Here is a 26,231-nt window from a genome sequence, read left to right on the forward strand (position 1 = left end):
TTAATGCTGGATAAATTTCTAGTTATATGTTTCTTGTGATTTGTTATTCCTTTCAGAAAAAGAGCGTATGCTGTTAAACAAGATGTTAACATAAGGATTTAAACTTCAAAACATCACTCACAGAATTGAGTGACGTTAGTGAAAATGGCAGAGTAGAGTACCCTGGGGACTAGTCACTTTCAAGAAACATGGAAAACACTGGAAAAAAAAAAACCTGTCAGAATCAAGTTTTATTGGAACTCTAGAATACAGTAAAAGGTTTACAGCAACCAAGTCAATCCTGAATTAGGAGAGAAGTCATTGAAACATGGTAGGATTGCTTTTTGGCATTTCGACCCACCCTTGGAATGGCCGAGTACAAAAGAAATATGAGGCCAGGTGCAGTGGCCCACATCTGTAATCCCAGCACTTTCGGAAGCCAAGGTGGGAGGACCACTTGAGCCCAGGAGTTCAAGACCAGCTTGGGCAACATGGTGAGACCCCATCTCTCCAAATATATGTATTTTTAATTAGCTAGACATGGTTATACGCAACTGTGGTCCCAGCTACTCAGGAGGCTGAGGTGGGAGGGCTGTTTGAGCTCAGAAGGTGGAGGCTGCAGTGAACTATGATCACACCATTGAACTCCAGCCTGGGCAACAGAGCAAGACCCTGTCTCAAATAATAATAATAATGTATACAGACTGACTTCTGAAATGGCATGGCTGTTTACTTCCCACCTTCCTACCCATCTCAAACAAAGAGGGAGTTTTTGCATTTTCTGTTCCTGGTTGCAAAACACAAAAGAAAATGGAAAAATAATTTGTGTGCATTTATGATATGCTTGCTCCTTTGAGACTCTCATAGCACCATCCCTTCCCATAGCCTGCTAGGAGCCAGGATGGCTTCCCAGTGCCTGTTTCTTGACCATTTTCATTTAAAAGCACTGTGAGTAGTATTAGCTTTGCCTTCTCTGCCACAAGAGAGAAAGCCTGGTCAAGAGGTGTGGTTTTGGATGCAATAAGTCCACTGCTTCTTGGAGATGTTCCTGGACATATTCATTCGTGTCTTTCCTGGGTCCTTGGAGTAGTTGGTCAGGATGGACTTCCACTCAGTCGACGGGCCTTGGCCTGATTCATGGTGGTCCCAGAGACCTCAGCCCTCTGTGTTGGGCTGGAAGCCCAGATTGGTGTACAGTTCCTCAGGCATGAACCCCAGCAAGTTTTGGAGGTCACACAAAGAGCAGCACATATAGCACTTTCCTGACATCTTATGGAGGATGTTCTTGTCCTAATAGTAGTGTAAACCCAGGCTTAGCTTCTAGTAGTTCATCTTGGGCTTATTTTTCCTGATTCCCCACTGGCAGGAAACATTGTCAGGGTTGGCAAGTTTAAACTCCTACCTGTCCCTATTCCAGCTGATGAAATGACTGGCAAGACTGTCTTAACAAAAATTCCAGGAGAAACTGCCGCAGGTGAACAGGTCCACTTTCTGTGAAGCCGGACAGCACAGCCACAGGTATAACTGGTTTGCCTTGCTCCACCGGGTTACTCCTCTCTTGGATGTAATCCTTGAAATGCACGGTCAATTTTTTGAGGCAGAGAGACTGGCTGCAGTTTTCTTTGAAGCTCTCGAAAAAAGGAACCTGCTGTGCATCCAGTAAGGATGACTGGCTGTTCCAGGTGCCTGAGCTCTCAAAGCTGTCTGCTTCGTGATTTAAACGTTAAAAAAAAGCAGACAGCTTTAAATGTCTGCACCATTCTCAGGGGATTTGTGGTCTTTAGGCTTCCCAGAATTGTTGGTGAGCAAATTCAAGTTGCCTAAAAAGTCCTGACTGATGGAGCATATTTGAGGCTGACAGAGCTGAGCTGAGACTTGGAGAACATCTGAAACTCCTGTTCAGAGCTGGGCATGCTGGTTGCAGAAGCTGGACACATGCCATCCAGGAGGCTGCCTTCGGGGTAATTGTGTGTTTGCATACCATAGGGTACCTGCTTTATGCCAAAACCTAACGTATTGTTAAACCAATGAGGAATTGAGTTCAGGCATGAATTTTCTTTATATTGATCTTTTGTCTTTTCTTGGTTTTCTTCGGTCATCTGGTCCAGATGTTCCCAGAAAATGTCATCCACAAAGTCAAATACCAGCTCCAGAAAGTACTCCTTGCCAAGGTTATACAATACCTGGCCACTCATGTTAAGCCTCTGGAGATTCCCGTTCACCAGACTGAACTTGTTGGTAGTGCAGAGAAGCCACTGGCATACTTGCTGCTCACTCCACAGCCAGGGTTTCTTTGGAATGCCAAAGCACTTTTTCTCCTTTTTGAAGCCACTGAAGGTAGCTTTTAAAGCTTGATTCATCACAGCCTTGCTATACAGAGTTAACAAGGGCAATGTACAGTTGGCAAGTCATGAGAAATTGAGTCCAAGCCTGTTGGCACTTCTTACAGTGTTTGCTCTTTATTTAGAGAGTGAAAAACAGCAAACAGAGACCCATAAAAAGTGTCAAAACCTGGCTGGTGCCCCAGTGTCCCTCCGTAACTGTTAGCCACAGGGGCTATGTGGTCCATATTCTTGATTCTAAAATCATTCATTGTGCTACTGCAGGCAAGTCCGGTGCATGATCGGGGTGGTGGCTGCTCAGGGCCCATGGCTGCTCAGTGTGCAATGCGTTAGAGCACACAGGTGCAGGCATGGGGCTGGACAAGAGACAATCAGGGAGGCTGGATGCAGGCCAGATGGCTCCCAGCACTCAGGGCTGGGGTGACACCATGCTCATCCGCCACTGGAGCAAGTAACTAGCCCGTCCCCCATGTGGCATGCTCTTCAGCAGTGGGGGAAGGAGGGAGGATGGATGGCTGAGGGAAAACGGAAGAGGGGAGAGGAAGGAAGAGGGGAGGAGAGAGAGAAGAGAAGAGAAGAAGGGAGGAAGGCAGGAGGAGGGGCCAATAGCAACTTTGATCAGGCAAAATAAACAGTCAGTGAACTTGAAGATAAGTTGATTGAAATTATCCAGTCTGAGGAGTAGAAAGAAAGGAGAATTAAGAAGAATGAACATAACTTAAGAGACTTATGGGACATCATCAAGCCTAACAACATATATACAATAGGATACCCAGAAGGAGAGGAAGGAAAGTAGCATAAAGAATATTTAAAGAAACATTGGCCCCAAACTCCCAAATTTAATAATAGACATGAATCTACACATGCCACAAGCTCAAGGAATTCTAAGGGAGATAAACAGATCCACACTGAAAAGCATTATATCAAACTGTTCAAAGACAAAGAGAATCTTGAAAGCAGTGAGAGAGAAATTACCTGTCAGAAAAGATCCTTACTGAGATTAACAACCAATTTCTCATTAGAAGCAATGAAAGCCAGAAGGCCATGTAATTACATATTTAAAGTGTTACCAGGAGAAAATGCTGCTATCTGTAAAGAATGGGGTCTTTAAATGCAAGGGATTCCCCCATTGAACATGGAACAGAAATACTGCATCTTTTAGAGGCTGTGCATGATCTTAAGCAAGAGGATCAAGACATCAAAAAGGAAAAACGATCAGAGACATCGAAAAGGAAACTCCTCAGTCTCATTGGACAATGCAAGGGCTGGCAGGGAAGATAGGATGGTAACTACGGAAGCTGTAGCCCAGCTGGCCTTATTCCTCTCTGCCCATTCTCTTCATTTTATTTTATTTTTTATTTTTTTGAGACGGAGTCTCACTCTGTCACCCAGGCTGATCTGCAGTGGCCTGATTTCAACTCACTGCACCCTCCTGGGCTCAAGTAATTCTTCTGCCTCAGCCACACGAGTAGCTGGGACTACAGTCACATGCTATCATGCTGCTAATTTTTGTACTTTCAATAAAGAAGGGGTTTGCCATGCTGTCGAGGCTGATCTCGAACTCCTGGCCTCAATTGATCTGCCCGCCTTGGCACCCCAAAATGCTGGATAACAGGCATGAGACAGCATGCCCATCCCATTCTTTTGGTATGAATTCATCCTATACTATACTACACTAAGAAATAGCATGGGCTAAAGAAAATCAGAGGAGCCTAACACTTGAGGGTTGGTGGCTCGTAGGCCAAAAGCTCTTGCTTCCTTAGTCCCATAGTGGCAAATTGTCAAAAATTTACATAATTCCATCCATATGGGCAGGATGCTACAACCACCTGGATATACCATAACTTTACAGGTACAGGCCTGACAGCCACAATAAAAAAGGTCACTCTGGCCTGTGAACTTTGCTCTCAAAATTACCTTGGGGGAAAACGAACAACAACAACCAAAAAAACAAGGGCCGGGCGAAGTGGCTCACGCCTGTAATCCCAGCACTTTGGGAGTCCGAGGCGGGAGGATCATGAGGTCAGGAGTTTGAGACCAGCCTGGCCAACATGGTGAAACTCTGTCTCTACTAAAAATACAAAAGTTAGCGGGGCATGGTGGCGCATGCCTGTAATCCCAGCTACTCGGGAAGCTGAGGCACGAGAATAGCTTGAACCTGGGGAGGCGGAGGTTGCAGTGAGCTGAGCTCACGCCATTGCACTCCAGCCCGGGTGACAGAGTGAAACTCCATCTCTGGAAAAAGAAACAAACAAACAATGATGATGAGTACTGGCAAATTCGGTGCACCCAAATACCCACCTTTCAGGTTTTTAAATATCTTTTAGTTTTTGTAGACACCATTCTCGAATGGGTAGAAGCTTTCCCCACCAGAACAGAGAAAGCTACAGAAGTGGCCAATGCACTGCCAAAAGTGGTCATAGCAGGATTTGACCTCCCCTGCTCCTTGCAAAGCGACAAAGGACCCTGTTTTCCTGCAACTACAACCCAATAGATAGCCCAAGCTTTGGAAATTAAATATCATCTCCACTCCTCATGGAGGCCACAATCCACCAGCAAGGTTAATAGGACTAATCAAACTTTAAGGCAGACCCTGGCAAAACTGTGCCAGGAAACTTCTGAGTCGTGGTACACTCTGTTGCCTATAGCCCTCATGAGAATACGAGTGGCATCCAAAGAAAAGACAGAACTTAGTCCTTTGGCAATAACTTCTGGGAAACCCTTCCTTACCTTAGACCTGTTTATCAAACTGGAAACCCAATCTACTATACAGTATAATCAAAATCTAAGCCAGGGACCAGGTGTGGTGATTCATGGCTGTACTGTCATCACTTTGGGAGACTGCAGGGGGCGGATCATTTGAGGTCAGGAAATCGAGACCCCATGGTGAAACCCCTGAAATACAAAAATGAGCCAGGCGAGGTGGTGGGCCTGTAATCGCAGCTACTCAGGTGGCTGCGGCAGGAGAATCTCTTGAACCTGGGAGGCGGAGATTGCAGTGAGCCAAGATTGCACCACTGCACTCTTTCCTGGGAGATAGAGTGACACTCTGCTATCCAAATAAATAAATAAATAAATAAATAAATAAATAAATAAATAACAAAAATAAAAAATCTAAGCCCAGTACATCAGGCTATCCAGGAATACAGCAATACAGTGCTGCCCTCACCTGGACAAACGAAAAACATCCCGCAAGTCCTCCCTGGAGATTGGGTCCTATCAATAACTTGGAAGGAAGGCCCCCTGGGCAATCAACTTCTTCCTAAATGGAAGGGTCTTAGCAAGTACTACCAACCACCACAATGGCTGTCAAGTTTCAAGAAATAGCAAGTCCAGCTCATATGACCAGAATTTAACTATGCAATAAATCTTTACAGGAAAACCGGAGTAGCTACTAATTACACCTGCCAACCCATAGAGGCTCTAAAATTTCTATTTAAAAACACAATTCCACATAAAGCCAATCTGAAAGAAAAGTAACATCTGCATTTTCTTGGTACTTGCCTGCCATACACTAAGGGCTTTTAGAGACACTGGCATGTCTGCTGGGGAAGTAATTAACCATACTGTTAGACTATTAAACTTAACTCGGGCCTGGGCGCCATGGCTCCCACTTGTAATCCCAACACTTTGGGAGGCCGAAGCGAGCAGGTCTTTTGAGGTCAGGAGTTCAACACCAGCCGGACCAACATGGGAAAACCGCATCTCTACTAAAAATACAAAATTAGTGGAGCGTGGTGGCACATGCCTGTAATCCCAGCTACTTGGGAGGCTGAGGCAGGAGAATTGCTTGAACCCAGGAGGTGGAGGTTGCAGTGCGCTGAGTTTGTGCCACTGCACTCCAGCCTAGGCTACGACAGTGAAACACCATCTCAAAACAAAAACAAACGAACAAACAAAAACTTAACTCAACCTTGTTGACTTTGCATAAATACCAAAATTTGGGGATATGCCAGATGTGGGCCGTTATAAGACTTGCCTGGCATCCTAGCACATCTCCAGGGACAAACTCACTGGCCCACAGAATGGGGATATCAGGCCCAACAGTCAATACACACTATTAACTTCCATGGGAATCTGGAAGCATTAGCTATTGTCTGCTTTGCTCCCTTTAAAAATGCCAGTCATTAACATATTTTAAGCTTTAACTTTTGGTCCCATTTTGTTTAAAATGCTGATTTCTTACTCTCTTCCTTACAGCAATTTCAGGTCCACATGATGGTTTTGAAAGGCTTTCAACCTTGGTCTCCTAATGAGCTATCTCACTTCTTGCCCACCAGTCCCGTGAACTACATGGTTCACACCGCGTTAGATCAGGCAGGAAGAGACTTTAGGGCCCAGGCTAGGTAGGGACAATGCCCCACCCAGCAGGAAGCAGCTTCAGAAGAAATGACCTAGCCCCTCCACCTCCCATATGATTATAGGCCCTAAGATCTCTTAGAGGGGAATTGAGGCAGGGTAGGCAGTCAAGGAAGTGACCATGGCCTTGGCACGCAGCAACCGTAGGGACCGTACAGCCAACACAATAAGCCTCAGCATTCACATTGCAGTTAAGCTCATTCAAGCAAAGCTATCTTCAGTAGAGAATTTCCTCTGTAGAGAGATGCGCACTTTGATTTTACCCATCCTCAAACTGACCCTTTGCTCATTGTAAATAGTAAAAAACACACCCCTGGATGGAGATTTAAAATGCTAATGAGACATGTGATGTATGACCAAGCATGGATGGGCATGTGCACCCAGAGGACCACCCGGAACATGTTTACTAGTAACACATCTTCCCACCTCCTTATGAATAATCATGTAAGACTCCCATAAGGGGAGTTTCCCCAGTAATAATCAATGCTGTCTCATCCTTACGAGCAGCCAGCCCTGAATCCTCTTTGTCACTCTCAGGGTGTATTCTGCAGCTAACTTTCAAAATATTCTTTTTCCTTTGCAATAAATTACAATATGCTACATCTCCTTTCCTGTGTGCCTCTTGTTTAAATTCATTTAAACTAAGAAAGCAAGAACCAATATCCCAGAACAGCCGTCAACAACACCCCAAAATATTCTACCACTTTTGCTGATTTCATCACCTTCTGCAAACCATCATCTATTAAGCTATGAGTCTGCATATACATACCATAATACACCTCCATTTTGGAAAAGCATTATGCTGGAACAGGAAATTCTCATATTTCCAAATTCTATTTCAATTCTTCCAATCTGTGAACCCCCTTTTTTGAGTTTCATACATCAGATTCTCTCACATTACTGCTAAAAATTATTCACAGAGAACCAGATAAAGACATATATTATTTGGAATAAACTTTTTTTTTTTTTTTTTTTTTTAGACAGGGCCTCGCTTGTTGCCCAGTCTGGAGTACACTTTTGGGATCACAGCTCACTGCAGCCTCGATCTCTTGAGCTCAAACAATCCTCCTACCTCTGCCTCCTGAGTAGCTGGGACTACAGGTGTGCATCACCACACCCAGCTAATTTTTGTATGTTTTGCAGAGATGTGGTCTCGCCATGGTGTCCAGGCTGGTCTCATACTCCTGGGCTCAAGTGATCCTCCCGCCTCAGCTCCCCAAAGTGCTGGGATTACAGGTGTGAGACACCGTGCCCGGCCACACACCTGTCTTTTAAAAATTCTCCAGTCATTATATGAATACATTAGAATCTGCATGTTGTTCTTGGTCTTCTCCATATTTTTTCTAGTAAACCCCTTTTGTTTCATTAGCTCAATCTCAAGTCCACGTGTTTCTGAAATATCTAACACTCCTCTTCAATTTCTTCTCACAATTTCAAAAAGTTTCCTTAGTTTTCAGTGGATTTGAGGGGAACTATATTCTAATAATGTCAATGATAGGAAAACATTTATTTTCATTAGCTGCAATACTTTCTTCTAGTCAACCTCATAACTGAGTGACTCCTGTAATTTTGATGAATTTCCACATGCATTGTACTTCATTATTGAACATTACACCACTTACCTTTGATGCCTTAACTGTCTAAATAATTTTAGCATAATTTACAAAAATATTTACTTTTAAATGATATAGTCCGTGTAGAGTAAATGTGCTCTCTCACACATAATCAAGTAATTTATATTAATTATGGATACTTGTGTGATTTAAAATATTTAGTTATTACACCGATGTACATAAAAATTTATATAAAGATAAAAAATAAATAGTTATAAAGAGTAAAAAAATTTCACACCAGGCTTCTGAACAAATCTGACTTTTAAAAACTCTTGAAAATTAATTGTTTAAAAATGAAGTGAACACCAGTGTAATTTTCATAACTGCCTTCAGTGAATAAAGTACAAAAGTTTCTTGATAATTGCTATTTTCCTAGGAAAGAACACTTTTTTAGAAAATGTTTGATATTTGATGAAATTCCATTTCTGAAAAGTCAAATATTTTAATGAATAAAATTTGCATGACCCACTTGAATGTTCTTTAGAATATTGTCAAAAATTGCACAGACATGTTTGTAATTAAATCAAACTACTTTTTTTCCACCCTGTGGCACTACAGATTGCATGAGCATAGAAAGGGAACAATTGCCAGCTTCCCTCAGAAGGAAGCAGTGGCCTTCTCAGAAAATTGCAAATGAGACGTTTTTAAGTAATAGGCCTGTGGCACCCATGTGTCCCCTCCACGTGCACGACGCTCAGGGCTCTGCAGGTGCAAGGTCAAATCCTGCCTTTATTTTAAATTTTGATATATCGGTCATCATGGATGTTTTGTATTAATTTTGATTTTTGAAAAATTATGGCAAACTACTCCTCATCTTGATTACCAAGTGCCTTGTTTTCTCCTAAAATTTTACTTCATTCGTCTGAAACTAGTCCTGGCCCTACCCTGCCTGCTTCCCTGCAGACTTCTCACTGTGTGACGCCCTGGGCCACTCCCACAGGCAGGCAGATTCTCTGCTCATTGCAACCAGAGGCACCCTGATGCATAAGATGGTGAAATGCCAATCATGTGACCTTTTCACCATCATCTCCCCAACGTCTAGGAGAGAACCAGCACTAGAAAACCCTCAAGGAACATTTGTTGAATGAGGGAAACATCATAACGAGTGTCTGACGACTGCTTTAAGCTCCTGATGGGAAATGACTGGTGTTCCAACAAAGTGGCTTTCAAAAGTCTTTAGAATAAAGGAATTACAGAAACACACCAGTCTTGTGGCCAGGGAAAGCAATCTACCCAGACGCGACTGTCAAGGCCACAAGGAACGTCAGACATCAGTTATCCCAGGATTGCCATTTTCCAGAGATATTACAAATGAGGCCCCAAGAAGGGAAAGACAAATCCCAGGTCATAGGCAGCTAGGGTTGGAACAGAGTCTAAGAAGCCAAATATCCAGCCTGCCTGCTGCACAGGGCTGCTCCTTGGCCAGACCCAGGAGCCTCAAGTATTTGGGGTGAGAGCCTCTCTGCTTACTGAGGGAAGTATTTCGGCAAACGCACCTTCACCAGGTGCTTCCACTCTATTCTTCTAGCACAAAATACGGTTTAGCAAGTCCAGAAATGTTTTCCCCCTTGTCCAGTATCATACCGAGATAACAACCTTATACAGACAGCATAGTCCTGTAAAAATACTATATCAGGCCAATTTTACATAACAACTCCCTTTTATGTAGACAGATAGATGTTTAACATTAGATAGATATTTAACATTATATATGCATTTATACTCACACAGAAGTTTGTGTGTGTGTGTGCGTGTGTGAGTTCATGTGAATGCCTTTTTCTCTATACATGTTTTTTAAAGATCATGAGGAACTGTTTGCTTTCAGCTGGCAAGGCCAGGAAAACCCTTTTCCTTCCTACCTCAGTCTTATATCAACTCTCTAAGTGATACAGGTAGGAGGCAGAGAAACTCCAGGCAGACAAGGGTGGGTCCTTGGTGAAACCCACCCTCAGCTGAAAAGCCTGAAGTGACAACTTCCATCCTATCTTGGCCACGTCCTGCCAATTGGTTCTTTCTGAATAATGTCTTTTTACCAATTGAATGTTGCCTTTTCCAAAACTACCTACGGCCCACCCTGCCCATTGTCTCATGTTTGTGAAGACCCCAGATTCATCTAGTAGAGAGGAGAAGCAGCTGGACATCAGGGAGAGGTGACTTGACTTCTGACTTGACGGCTAGACGTCGGGGAGAAGCAACTTGACTTCAGAGGAGAGAGGCAGAGAGGCTATTTGACTTCAGGGGAGAGCAACCTGCCCTTCCCCTCCCCTTTTCAGTTGCCTTCTCTGCTGAGAGCTACTTTCATCGCACAATAAAATTCTCTGCACTCACCATCCTTCGATTAGTCTGCGTGACCTCATTCTTCTTGGGTACCAGACAAGAATTTGGGACCCACCGAGTATTGGTACCCAAAAAGGCTGTCACACTGGCCCTTTGCCTTTGCAGCCACCCCCGCAATGAGGCAAAGGTCCCACTAAGCTGATAATACACTGCTGTCCGTGGATGGCGGAGCTAAGAGAGCATTGTAACACGCACTCTCAGGCCTTGGGGTTGCAGGCAGTCCTACCCGGATGGTGCCATAGTGCCTGCACGGAGTTTGCTCCTGCCAGTGCCAAAGCAACTGGCCAGTTACCACACTCACTTGCCTATATGCTGCCTCCCATAAGGGATGGGGTGCAGCGGACCCAAGGAAAAGGTGTTTGCTCCTGCTGGTGCCAAAGTGGCTGGGCACCTCTGTCATGAGTCCTGTGAAGGAGTCAGGAAAGCATCCTGCATCATAAACTTATGTCCCAAACTAGTCCTTAGGGATCTTGATCTCCTTTGCTTCCCACCATGTGACACCATTACTTTGCATTGATGACATTATGTTGATTGGGCAGGACCTAGCAACTACTCTAGACACACTGATAACATACTGACATGACAATCAAAGTATCAATTTGCACAAAAAAAAATCAGGGGCCTTTTACTTAGTAAAATATTTAGTGGTCAAGTGCTCAGAGGCATGTCAGCATAGTATTTATCAGGTGAACGGCAAGTTGGTACATCTCACCCTTCCTGCCACTCAAAGGGGACAGGCAAAATAGTGGGCCTCCTTAGGTTCTGATTATGGTAACATGTACCTCATTGAGGTGTGCTGCTGTGACTTACCTGCTAATGACTGGAAAATCTGCTACTTCTGAGTTTGACCTAGAAAAAGAAAAAGTGCTCTGAACCCACTCCGATGGCTCCAAGGGAGGTCCCTTATGAACAGAGTTGTCTCAAAAGCAAACAATAAAAAAATCCCTAGGCCTGGCTTACTTACTATTCTTTCTTTATAATGGGCTGGCAGCACGTGTATTAGTTTTCTATTGCCACATAACAAATTACCTCAAATTGGGCAGCCTAAAACAACGCATATTTATTATCCACACTTCTGCAAGTCAAGACCAGGAAGGCTCAACCGGCGTCTCTGTCTCTGTTGGGTGTCTCCCAAGGCCAACTCAAAATGTCAGGCCGGTTGGATGCTGATGTGGAGACTGCAGAGTAATCCACTTCTAAGCTTATTCATGTTATAGCTCATTTAGATCTAGTTTCTTTTTTTTTTTTTTTTTTTTTGAGACGGAGTCTCGCGCTGTGTCGCCCAGGCTGGAGTGCAGTGGCGCGATCTCGGCTCACTGCAAGCTCTCCCTCCCAGGTTCACGCCATTCTCCTGCCTCAGCCTCCGAGTAGCTGGGACTACAGGCGCCCGCCACCATGCCCGGCTAGTTTTTTGTATTTTTAGTAGAGACGGGGTTTCACCATGTTAGCCAGGATGGTCTCGATCTCCTGACCTCGTGATCCACCCGCCTCGGCCTCCCAAAGTGCTGGGATTACAGGCTTGAGCCACCGCGCCCGGCTAGATCTAGTTTCTTAAGGTGGTAGGAATGTGGCTCCCATTTCTTTGCTGGCGGTCATCCAGAAACTGCACTAAACACCTAGGGCCACTCTATACCTTCTTGGGAGCATGGCTTTACCCTCAAAGCAGGCCTGCTGTGTCACATCCTCCTTGTGCTTTGACTCTCTTACCTCTTCTTCTGCTCCTTGGTAAGGAAAATGCTGTACTTCTCAAGGATTACCCTGCCAGGTCTGGCCCAACTGCACCACATTCATGTCTCAGGGTCAACTGACTTGAGACATTAATTATCCAGCAAAATCCAACCATAGCAGTACTTGGATTAGTGCTTGATCGAGTATACAGGAGAGGGGAGTCTGGGGAATCAGACTACAGCTGTCTCAGCTCGAGCTGCTATCACAGAGTACCACAGACTGAATGGCTTCATCACCAGACATTTCTTTCTCACGGATCTGGAGGCTAGAAGTCCAAGATCAGGGTGCCAGCATGCTCAAATTCTGGTGAGGTTCCTCTTCCTGGCTTGCAGTCAGCCACCTTGCTGAATCCTCACATTTTGAAGAAGCATGGAAGAACAAATTCCCTTTTCTCTAATTATAAGGGCACTAATCTCATCATAGGGACCCAAACATCATGATCACATCTAAAGCTAATTACCTCCGAAAGGCTCCACCTCCTAATATCGTCCCATTGGGAGTTAGGGTTTCATCATATGAATTCTCAGAGGACACAAATATTCAGTCTGTTCATAATGCCTGCCTACCACAAAAGCCAGAAGTGGACAGCTTCATTACGACAGGCCCAACTGGGACAGCTCTGAAGGACAGTGGGGAAGGGAAATCCTCCCAGAGGGAAGATGTTTGAGCAGTGCTCCTGTGTGGAGGAGAGATGGCCAGACCTATCAGTATGTATCCATGTATAGGCGGTGTCTCCTTTATTGGCTGTATGTTCAAGGACTTTGTGGACACGTGATTGGAAATTTGTGACAAGGGGGTCTGGGAAAAAATATGTGGACAGACTAGTCCAAATGGATATACAATGTGAAGATACTTAGGTCTCATGAGAGTTCTCGGCAAAGGGTAACCTCAGTAGAGCAGAATTTTAATAATCTGAAGGATAAAGTACCTATTATCTAGATATTAATCAGCCTCTTTCCCCAACACTGGTGTCATAAGCCCATGAGCTCACAAAGTGGCCAAGGTGACAGGGATAGAGATTATGCTTCAGTAGCATGGACTTCCATTCACCAAGGCCAACCTGGCTACAGTTGATAGAGACATGAGACAGCCAAGGGTCCTGGGTGAAACCCCTTCTTCAAGCCTAAAACGGCCTGAAAGTTGAGAAACTCGACTGCTGCTCCCGAATGAAACCCACACCCAGAAGAAGAACTGGCACTGTTTGCTAGCCTTTTCCCAGCTGATTCTTTCTTCATAATGGCGACATGTGTACTGGGAGAAGGGTGTGGGGCCAAGGGAAGTTTGCGTCTTGTGCAGGGGTGGTGGTGGGGAGCCTGGTCTCTTTGGTTCCTGTGTGGCGGTCCAGAATCAATCTGTGAGGTGGGGGCCTGTTAGCAGGACTCCCTCTCGCTTTGCTGACAGTTTTTTTTTTTCCTTCCTATTTTTCCTTTTCAACCAATAAATTCAGCCCCTCACCCTTCAATGTGTCCCCGAACCTAATCTTTCCTGGTCGTGTGACAAGAACTCAGTTTTAGTTGAACTAAGAAGCAAAATTCTGCAACATAGTCATTGCTGAGAGTACAATCTTCTAGAACAGAGGGCAACACTGAGTCTCTTATATGGCACCTGTCTCCAGTGTGATTAGCCAGTTACCGGATGGCAGGTGATTACACTGGACCACTTATACTATGGAAGGGACAAGACTGTGTTCTTGCTCAAATAGACACTTATTCTGAATATGGATCTTCCTTCCTATCCACAGTAATTTCAGAAAATAAACATTTGTGCACTTAGAAAATGCTTTATTTACCATCATGGTATCCCACACAGCATCACCTCCAAACAAGGCACTCACTTTCCAGAAAATAAAGTGCAGTTATGGCCCCATGCTCATGAGAAATCACTGGTCTTATTATTTATATCTCCCTATCCCCCATCATCTTTTTAAAGACACGATACTGCCTTGGCCTCATAGTTTTTTTATTCCAAATCAGCCTCCCAAAGTGTCCCCCATTATGTTAAAGTGATTGGATCAACAGAAACGTGGAATGACCTTGTACAACTCAGTTACACTGCTAACTAGGTGGCAATACCTTGCAGGTCTAAGAAATTACTTTTAGGAAGCAGTGTTTGCTGTATATCTGCATCCAACAGAGCCTGCTTTTTCTCCAGTTGTCAGGATTCATTAGTCTTAGAATGAAGGGGTATAACTGGGAGTGTCCCTACTCACTATTCACCTCAGTGATCCACTAGAATAAATGCTTCCTGTCCTTCCTACTTTAGGCTCTCCTGAACTAGAAGTCTTAGTTCCAAAGGAAGAAATGCTTTCAACAAGGGACACAACAGTGACTCCATTGAAAACAGATTGATGCTGCCACCTGGCCATTTTGGTCTCTTCAGCATCTTCCATCTAGAGGCAAAGGAGGGGTGACAAACGTGATGACCAAAGGGGGATTAATTGCACTACACCAGGGGCTAAAAAAGAGTACGTCTGATACATCTAGAGAGCTTCTTAGTGCTCCCATGTTTATTACACTTAACGGGAAATTACAGCAACCCAATCCAGGCAGGATATCTAATGATCCAGACTGTTCAGTAATGAAGGTTTGAGCCATCCTGCCAGACCAAGCATCATGACCGGCTGACATGCTATCTCAGGGCAAAGGGAATGAGAAATGGAGAGAAATTCCAGCTACAACAATGTGAGCTGCTGCAGAAATCAGGACTGTAATACTAAATACCTTGGTGAGTTATTAACTCATGCCCCTCCTCAGGCAGAAGAACAAACAAACAAACAAAAGCGTGGCTTTTATTAACAGAGATTTATTAAATATAAAAAGCTCCCTCCTTTTTTTCTTAGCTTTTGGAAGGGAATTCTCTTCAATTCAAAATTATAGGAAGCTTCAGCAATAACCTATTCCATCCTACAGCATCTCCTTGGTTTTTGCACTAACACAATTATTTTTTTCTCATATGCTTAACTTTTCTGAGATGGCAGTGGGAATCTATTTCTTTAAGTGCCTTCTCGAGTTGTTGAATTAAGATAACTTTTTAAAACCTGAAATGAAAGAGGTATTCCATTAACCAGAGGATATCTACAGCATCTATGAGATGTAAGAGGTAGTAGTGGATACAAAACAGAATTTACCATCTACATGCAAATAGAAAATGCATCCTCATGGAAAGATACAAACTAGAAAAATACAAAGTGAGTCAACTGAGGGCCCACATCCACTCCCAGATTATGATAAATTTGGAAGGCTCCATGGCATTGGAAGAAAGTGTGAGAATAAGATAATACAAACTTAAATGCCTGTGGAAATAGCATGAAGTATGATTTAGGGCCGGCTGTGAACTAAGTGCCTTATTTCAACCCACAGGTATATCCCACTGACGCTCAGCTTCTAAGAAATTATTGCATAGAGCAAGAGGACATGACAGGTGGTATTCTGAGACCCCTCAAATAGAGCTTAAGAAATATGATACAACATATCATATTTCATGACACTATGCATGCATATGGAAACCAAGTAGGAAAATTCAATTAAAAACTGAACATACACAGATCTCTGGTACTCATGGCCGGAATACCAGCTCCTGCCATATTAGTAAGCCCTGATAGAACATTTGACAAGACGTTATCTGGTTGCGGTTGGCTATTTTCCATCCTCTCTTCATGGACATTGGGATTGGCGATAGCATCTGGAAACCAAATGCAGAGGTTGAGCTGTGAAGTAAGTGCATTATGTCAGCCCCACAGATATACTCATCTGATGCTCAATTTCTGGGAAATTATCAAAGAAAGCAGGGGAGGATAAGCCAGGTGGCCATATGATACCCCTCAAATTGAGGCTAGGAAAGAATACACAAAAAAATTACCTTCTACCATTCATGAAAATATGCCTGCTTAGAGAAACCAAATAGGACAGTACAACTAATAAGCAGACATACACAGATCCCTGGTACTCATGGATGAAATTCCAGCTGCTGCCATATTACCAAGCCATGGTGGAGCAGTTGGTGGGACGTTATCAGGGACTGGTTGATCGTTATTTATCTTCTCTTCACAGACGTTGTGAATGACTGCAACATCTGGAAACCAAATGAAGTGGTTGAGCTGGAAACCAAATGAAGTGGTTGAGCTATGAGGTAAGTGCATTATATCAACCAAAGAGGCATACCCCTCTGATGCTCAGTATCTAGGAAATTATCTCACAAAGAAGGAGGATATATCAGTTAGCAATCTGAGAAAACCAAGTAGGACAGTACAACTGAATAAGCAAACATACACTGATCCCTGGTACTCATGGGTGGAATACCAGCTGTTGCCAAATAAGTAAGTCCTGGTAGAAGAGTTGACAAGACGTTATTAGGTAATGGTTATTTTCCATCCTCTCTTCATGGACATTTTGAGTGACGGTAGCATCTGAAAGCCAAAGGAAGAGGTCGAGATGTGAAATAACTGCATTATGTCAATGCCACAGGTATATCCCTCTGAGACTCAGTTTCTAAGAAATTGTTCCATAACACAGGTGGTGATCTGAGACCCCTCAAATTTAGGCTAGAAAAGATAATATGACAAAACCACCATCTTCCCTGCATGACACTGCATGTGTATGGAAACCAAGTAGGACAGTACAACTACTAAACAAACATGCACTGATCCCTGGTACTCTTGGATGGAATGCCAGCTCCTGTGAAATTCATAAGCCCTGATGTAACAGTTGACAAGAATGTATCAGGTGCTGTTTGGTCAATTTTTGTTTTTTCTCCACAGACATTGTGAGTGATGGTAAAATCTGGAAACCACATGAAGAGGTTGAGCTGTGAGGTAAGTGCATTTTGTCAGCCCTACAGGTATATACCTCTGATGCTCAGTTTCTAGGAAGTTATCTAAGAAAGCAGGGGAGGCTATGCCAGGTGGCCAACTGAGACCCCTCAAATGGAGGCTAGGAACGAATATACTACAAAACCACCTTCTACCCTTCATGAAAATATGTATGCATATGGAAATCAAGTGTGACAGTACAACTAATTAATAGACATACACAGATCCCTGCTACTCATGGATGGAATACCAGCTGCTGCCATATGAACAAGCTGCAGTGGAACAGTTGACTCGACATTATCGGTTTGGCATTGGCCATTTTCCATCGTCTCTTCATGGACATTGTGTGTGATGGTAGCATCTGGAAACAAAAGGAAGAGGTCAAGCTGTGATGTAAGTGCATTATGTCAATCCCACTGGTATATCCCACTGATGATCAGTTTCCAGAAAATTATCCCATAAAGCAGGATAATACATCATATGATGATCTGAGGCCCCTCAAGTTGAGGTCAGGAAAGATAATTCACAAAACAACCTTCTTCCCTTCATGACACTATGCATGCATATGGAAACCAAGAAGGACAGTGCAAGAAGAAAACATACCTACACAGATCCCTGTTACTCACTGCAGGAATACCAGTTCCTGCCATATTAATAAGCCCAGATAGAACATTTGACAAGACATTATCCTGTTGCAGTTGGCCATTTTGGATCCTCTCTCCATGGACATCGTGATTGATGGTGGCAACTGAAAACCAAATGAAGAGGTCGAGTTGTAAGGTAAGTGCATTTTGCCAACCTGACAGGTATATACCTCTGAGGCTCAGTTTCTAGGAAATTATCACACAAAGCAGGAGGATATACCAGGTGGTGATCTGAGACCCCACAAATTCAGCTCATGAAAGACAATACAATAAAACTACATTCTTCCATTTATGACACTGTATGCATATGGAAAAGAAGTAGGATAGTACAACTAGTAAACAAACATACACTGATCCCTGGCACTCAGGGGTGGAATACCAGCTCCTGCCAAATTAATAAGCCCTGGTGTAAGAGTTGACAAGACGTTATCGGGACTGGTTGGTTGTTATTTATCTTCTCTTCACGGACATTGTGAGTGACGCTAGCATCTGGAAAACAAACGTAGTGGATGAGCTCTGAGGTAAGTGCAGTACGTCAGTCCCACAGGGATACCCCTCTGATGCTGAATATCTAGGAATTTATCTCATAAAGAACTAGGATATACTAGGGAGCCCTCTGAGAACCCTCAAATTGAGGCCAGAAAACATAATACGACAATACCACCTTCTTCCCTTGATGACAATATGCATGAATATGGAAACCAAGTAGGACACTACAACTAGTAAACAAACATACACTGATCCCTGGTACTCATGCCCAGAATACCAGCTGCTGCCAAGTAATAACCACTGGTTGGACAGTTGACAACATGTTATTAGGTTGGGGTTGGTCATTTTCCATCTTCTCTTCATGGACATTGTGAGTGACAGTGGAATCTGGAAAACAAATGAAGAGAGTGAGCTGTGAGGAAGTGCATTATGTCAACCCCACAGGTATACCCCTATGATGCTCAGCTTCTAAGAAATTATTGCATAAAGCCAGAGGACATCACAGTTGGTGATCTGACATCCCTCAAATTGAGCGCACGAAAGATAATACAACAAAACCTCCATCTCCTCTTCATGACAATATGCATGCATATGGAAACCAAGTAGGACAATCCAATTTATAAGTGAACATACCCAGATCATTGGTACTCATGGCTGGAATAACAGCTCCTGCCATATTAATAAGCCCTGTTGGAGCAGTTGACAAGACATTATCAGATTGGGGTTGGCCATTTTCCATCTTCTCTTCAGGGACAGTGAAGGTGACTGTAGCATCTGGAAACCAAATGAAGAGGTTGAGCTGTGAGGTACGTGTATTATGGTAACCACTCACGTATATCCTTCTGATGTTCAGTTTCTAGGAAATTATCTAAGAAAGCAGGGAGGATATGTCAGGTGGCCATCTGAGACCCATCAAATTGAGACTAGTAAAGAATATACAACAATACCACCTTCTTCCCCTCAGTACAATCTGGAAACCAAACGAAGAGGTTGAGCTGTAAGGTAAGCGCATTATCAGTCCCACAGATATATCCTTCTGATGCTCAGTTTCTAGGAAATTATCAAGAAAAGCAGGGGAGGATATGCCAGGTGACCATCTGAGACCTCTCAAATTGAGGATAGGAAAGAATATACAACAAAACTGACTTCTACCCTTCACGAAAATATGCATGCTTATCGAAAACAAGTATGACAGTACAACTAATTAGCAGACGTACACAGATCCCTGATACTCGTGGATGGAGCTGCAGCCATATGACCAAGCTGTGGTGGAACAGTTGACAAGACATTATCAGTTTGGGTTGGTAGTTTTCCATCCTCTCTTCACGTACATTGTGAGTGATGGTAACATCTGGAAACCAATGGAACAGGTTGAGCTGTGAGGTAAGTGCATTATGAAAACCTCACCGGTATATCCCACTGATGCTCAGTTTCTAGGAAATTATCCAATAAAGCAGGAGAATACATCATGTAATGATCTGAGTCCCCTAAAATTGGGGCCAGGAAAAATAATTCAACAAAACAACCTTCTTCCCTTCATGACACTACACTTGCATGTGGAAGCCAAGGACACTACAATTAATAAACAAACATACACAGATCCCTGGTACTCATCGCTGGAATACCAGCTTCTGCCATATTAATCAGCCCTGATAGAACATTTGACAAGATGTTATCCGTTTGCAGTTAACCATTTTCCTTCCTCTCTTCATGGACATTGGGATTGACGGTAGCATGCGGAAACCAAGTGAAGAGGTTGAGCTGTAAGGTAAGCGCATTATGTCAGCTCCACAGGCCTATCTGTCTGATGCCCAGTTTCTAGGAAATTATCTAAAAAAGCAGGGAAGGATATGCCAGGTGGCCATCTGATACCCCTCAAATTGAGGCTAGGAAAGAATATACTACAAAACCACCTACCACCGTTCATGAAAATATGCCTGCTTATGGAAACCAAGTAGGATAAGTCCAAATAATAAGCAGATATACACAGATCTCTCGTGCTTGTGGATGAAACTCCAGCTGCTGCCATATTACCAAGCCATGGTGGAGCAGTCGGCAAGGCATTATCAGGTGCTGGTTGACTGTTATTTATCTTCTCTTCACAGATGTTGTGAGTGACTGCAGCATCTGGAAACCAAATGAGGTGGTTGAGCTGTGAGGTAAGTGCATTATGTCAGCTGCACAGGCATACCCCCCTGATGCTCAGTATCTAGGAAATCATCTCATGAAGAAAGAGAATACACCAGTTAGCAATCTGAGAACCCTAAAATTGAGGCCAGAAAAGATAAAACAACAAAATTACCTTCTTCCCTCATGACACTATGTATATAGTGCATAGTGGAAACCAAGTAGAACAGTATAACATGAGAGCAAAATTACACTGATCCCTGATACTCATGTATGAAATATCAGCTGTTGCCATATTAATAAACGCTGGTGGGACTGTTGTCGCGACATTACCGGGTGCTAGTTGGCCATTTTTTATCTTCTCTTCATCGACATTGTGAGTGACGCTAGCATCTGGAAACCAAATGAAGAGGTTGAGCTGTAAGATGTGTGTTTTGTCCCATCCTCCCCCAGAGGGACAGCTATGTATTCATCAGTTTCTAGGGAATTATTTATTTCATGAAACAGAAGGATTTACCACGTGGAAATCTCAGATCTTGCAAATAGAGATCAGGTAGGTAATACAATAAAACTAGCTTCTTACCTCTTGGCATAATGAACACGTGCAGTAAAGAAGTGCGACAGCAGAATAAACATTCACAGGTTTTTGTACTCATCATTTTGTGTCATCTTGCTGTCCTTTACATTTCTCATTTGATATTATTTGTACAGTTCACCTATAAATGCCATGCTGTGTGCAGCAGGAAGCCAGACTAAGTGAGCCCTCCTTAACTTGCCTCCTTTCTACCTCAAATATTCTGAGAAAATAGAGGTGGCTATTGGAGTTGAACACTCTTATCTCCACTCAATCATCACACATCTGTGTTTTTATATGATTCTACAGATCCTTCCCTTTTGTCTAGAAAAAGTGACTTTCTTTTCACTCCAGGTCTGACATCTCTTTCATTTATTCATCATCTGTGATAGGCAGCGTGCCAGGAGCTGGGGATCAGCAGTAAACAGCCCAGAGAGCAACGTTGCCTGCCCTTGTGGAGCTCACATCCTCATGGGGCAGTCAGACAGTACATGCACAATGAGCAAATGAAGCAAGCAGCACTGGGCTGGTGTTGGGGAAGCAGTCCACAGGCCTATGGGAGACAGCAGCAGAGGGAGCCTCAGGGGAGACTGCTGGTTTGACAGTGCCTTCTGAAGAGGTGCCACTGGGCAGGCCTTGGAGAAGAAGCAGAGCCTCCTGTGCAGAGGCAGAGGGAGAGTTCCAGGCTGCGGTGAGGCCAAAGGTAGGGGATGGAGTGGGGATGGACCAGGCACTACAGAGCTGAAGGACAGAGGCAGAGAGAGCCAGGAGGAAATGGATGGGACCTGTGTTAGGAGAGGGTAATAGAGGCCAGGCCGTGCAGAGAGGCTTGCAGACCAAAGTGAGTTCAGGGTCTGTTCTGAGTGCTTAGGAGAGTTGAGGATGGGTTTTCAGGAGGGACATGGCATGATGTGATTTACACAGTTATGTGATAACTGACATAATTATCTAGCCACAAGGTTAGAGAGTATGTGATAGATGAGTGAAGATTAGAAAAACAGAACTAAGAAGGTATTCTACTAGCTTGGAGAGAGATCATGGCGGTGTGCACTGGAGGGATAGAGAGAAATGGTTGGATGCAGAATTTATACTGGGCACTGACTGCTGGACTTGCTAAGAGATGGGAAATGAGAGAGTAATAAAAGAATCATAAGATAAGTCATAAGTGACTTTAAGTATTTTGACTTGAACTACTAAGTAAAAGTACATCAGGGGTGTTCAGGAGGTGTTAGGGAACTGACTATGAGAGCCGAGTGCTGCCAACTCTTCCTGAATCTGCTTCAGTGACCTTATGTTGAGAGTTTGAACTAGGCCATGGTGGGATTATATGCACTATGGATAGCTGCAAACTCTAAAAACCAGGACTTCTAAATCCCCCATACCTGTGAACATCTGGTTGTTACACTTTTGTGGATGTTTCACTTAATGGACAGTATCTTTAACTGAAATCGTGAAGACTAAAAGTAGAGTATTTTTGGAGAGAGGGAGGTCAGAAATTTGAACATGTAGGGCCAGTTGAATTTTAGATGCCTATTAGACAGCTAGTAGAGATACCACGTGTGTAGCTGCATTTGAATCTGGATTTCAGGAGCAAGTTGTAGTCTAGAAGTATACTGGTGAGAGTTTTTTTAGTGTGAATCATTTAAAATTCTAAGACAGCATGGCATCACCTAAGGAGATAGTATATTGAAGGGAAGAGAGCCTAGGATCATGCTAAATATGTGAAATATTTAGAAGTGGGAAGGCAGAGGAGAAATACAAAAAGGAGAAGGAAAACGAGTCTCAAGTAACACGGTAAGAAATCCAGGTGTCTCGGGACCCAAGAAGCTTTCCGTGCGGGAGGAAGTAAACAACTGTGTCACATGTTGTTGAGACATTAATGCCAAAATGCAGCAAACACTGGTGACCTTGATGATAGTAGTTTCATGGAGTACACTAAGAAGCCAGACTGCACTGGGTTAGAGCGGAGTGTGAGGACAGGCAGAAAGTGAGCAGACACATCCTCTTGTTGAGCCCACCATCCCCTTCTGCCCCAGGAACCTGCTTCATTCATCTAACGCAGCAACTCCAAATTGTTGCACCTAATTAGAACCTTACCCTTCCACTTGCAAATGTGCTCATATCTGTTCATCCCTCAAGGACATGACTACAAATGTCCTTTGACATGGTTGAGGCCCAGAGATTGCATTCCCCTACACCTTCCTGTTTGTCTAGTCACAGGGACATACTCTTCCTTCTCTTAGATGAAGAGTGTCTCTTGGATTTTCTGGAATGTTTCTCTTTGCTTTGAAGCCCTGTTGCAACTTGATTTACTTCATCACCCCTCATTTACTGAAAGAATCAGTGAAAATATTCCATTAAGGTCAAATCCAACCATTGCAAAGTCACAGTCTTCATATGCATACACAGACATCCATTTATATAGTTAATATAAAGTTTTAGTCACAGGTCAAAGATTTATCATCACTCAACACACGCGATGCTCTCAGAAGAGGCAAGCTAATTTTAATCTAGTCTCAGTGAAACAAGGGAAGGTAAAATACAAGTTGTTATCCAAAGTCAAACATGGTACAGTCATGATTAATCAGAATGCTTGGGGAATGAGTGGTTTTCATCAACTAAAGGAATAAACACATGATTATCTCTCTAATGAAGTATGCATCATTTTGTCTCAGCCCTTCTTAGGGGACAAAAAAAAAAGTCTTTCTTATCCTTCAGTGCTTTAAAGCTATGTATTAACAAATACTGATTAATACTTTATTAGATGATACGTATAGATAGTGAAGGGTAGGATAGATTGAAAAGGTAAATGTTCCCACACATGGTGTTCCCAGACATGGTGGGAACATTTACCTTTTCAATCTATCTTACCCTTCACTATCTATATGTATCATTAGGTATATCATATAGATATATACAGATGTCGTTATATCTACATGCATCACTGTCTATATTTATCTATATGCTTAATTCCCCAAGCATTCTGATTAATCATGAGTGTGCCACGTGTGACTTTGGATAACACCTTGTATTTTACCTTCCTTTGTTTCACTGAGACTAGATTAAAATCAACTTGCCTTTTCTGAGAGCATCATGTATGTTGAGTGATGATAAATCTTTTTTTCCAACATGTTGATCTTGGAGTCAGGCAGGGGTAGGGCATGCTTTGCAATGTTGATGGTAGATAAAACATGAAATTCAAGGGTATTGTAGGTTAACTAAAAGCTGTTTTCATCAAAGGATAACCCAAGAATATGCTCCTGACTACCAGAGGTACCAAGAAGAGCTGGTACTACTTCTACTGAAAGTATTCCAAAAAATTGAAAAAGAGGGACTCCTACCTAACTCATTTTACGAGGCTAGCATCATCTTGATACCAAAATCTGGCAGAGATACAACAAAAAAAGAAAACTTCAGGCCAGTATTCCTCATGAACATCGATGCAAATATCCTCAATAAAATACTGGAAAACTGAATCCAGCAGCACATCAAAAAGCTTATTCACCATGATCAAGTTGGCTTCATCCCCAGGATGCAGGGTCATTTCAGAATAGGCAAATCAATGAATGTAATTCATCACATAAACAGAACTAATGATAAAAACCACATGATTATCTCAATAGATATAGTAAAGGCCTTTGATAAAATTCAACATCCCCTTATATTAAAAGCTCTTAATAAACCAGGTACTGAAAAAAATACCTCAAAATAATAAGAACCATATATGACAAACCCACAGCCAATATCATGCTGAATGGGAAAAAGCTGGAAGTATGCCCCATAAAACTTCCACAAGACAAGGAGCCCTCCCTCACCATTCCTATTTAACATAGTATCAGATGTTCTGGCCACGGCAATCAGGCAAGACAGAGAAATAAAGAGTATTCGAATAGGGAGAGAGGATGTCAAATTATCTTTGTTTGCAGATGACATGACCCTATATCTAGAAATCCAAAGATAACTTGCTGAAATCTATAGATATTTTTCCCTGTTCGAAAAGTACCCTTACACACAAACTTGGTGTACAATTTCAGAAGTGTGACCAGCCTAAGATCTGATTAATTTAGTGGACAGATGACCCCACTTAAAATCACCAAAATGGGTACAGAGGGTTTGTGGACGGATGCCAATTATCCTGGACACTGTCAGCTTTGTTATTTCCATATTAACAAGGAATTCTCTGCTGAACTCACAGCGGTAAGCAGTGTCATATAGTAATTGTGTGTGCAATCTCTGAAATCTGACAGACCTAGGTTCTGTCACTTTTCCAACTGGTTAAACCTCTGAGAGCTGCTTAAATGTGCACTCCACGATTCTATTTCCATAAAATGGGCATAAAACAGTATCTAACTCATGGCACTCTTATAAGGATTACCAGAGATAAAGCACAAAGAGGATAGTGTATGTGCTGGTTAATACATACTTTCCTTTAAGCTTGAAAAAAAGTAAACTTGTGGGATTCAGTGAAAGTGGGCATTCTAAATATTAAAATATTCAAAGATAAACTACTCGTGCAATAAACACCTTCCTACAAACTAGACTTGATATTTTCAAAATCAACAAAGGCCAAGACAAAAAACTTGTCTGGTTTCAGCAGACCAAATTTCCTACTAGTTAACTTGTCTAAATGACTGCTACTTGCAATATCATAAGCATTTCTATATGTCTAAGTCCTCCTTTATGAAACAAGTAATTTGTTATTCCTGAAGTTTTAAATTGATGTATTTAATACAGGCAAGCAGAAGGAGAGGAATGATGGAAATTAGAGTAGAAGAAAATCAATAAAATAAAAAAAAAAACTGAAAAATCAGTGAAATCCAAAGTTGGTTTACTGAAAAAGTGAAATAAACCTAACAATCTTTTAGCTTGACTGACCAAGAAAAAAAGAAAGGACTACACAGATTATCAAAATCAAGAATGAAAGGGGGGGTTATTAATACGGACCTTATAGAAATTAAAAGGAATATATTATGAACAACTTTATGCCAACAAAATAAACAACTTAGATAAAACAGAAAAATTTCTAGAAGACAAATTACTGACTCAAGAAGATACAGAAAATTGAAATAGGACTAAAGAAAGAAAAAGGATTTAATTAGTAAATTAAAATCTCTCCACAAATACAAACCAAGCCATGGTGGCTTTGCGTGCAAATTCTGTAAACATTTAATGAAGAAATAATACCAATGCTTAGCAATATCTTCAAAAAAATAACGGAGGAAGAAACACTAC

The 26,231-nt window shown here is 42.6% G+C and overlaps 1 pseudogene; it reads right to left on the bottom strand.

Annotated features, from left to right (window-relative positions):
* Window positions 1-1,134: 1,134 nt before the first annotated feature.
* On the bottom strand, window positions 1,135-2,572 carry LOC105538614 (annotated as a pseudogene).
* Between the last annotated feature and the right edge of the window lie 23,659 nt (window positions 2,573-26,231).

This window comes from Mandrillus leucophaeus, unplaced genomic scaffold (assembly GCF_000951045.1).
Source record: "Mandrillus leucophaeus isolate KB7577 unplaced genomic scaffold, Mleu.le_1.0 Scaffold1032, whole genome shotgun sequence".
Taxonomy (NCBI): domain Eukaryota; kingdom Metazoa; phylum Chordata; class Mammalia; order Primates; family Cercopithecidae; genus Mandrillus; species Mandrillus leucophaeus.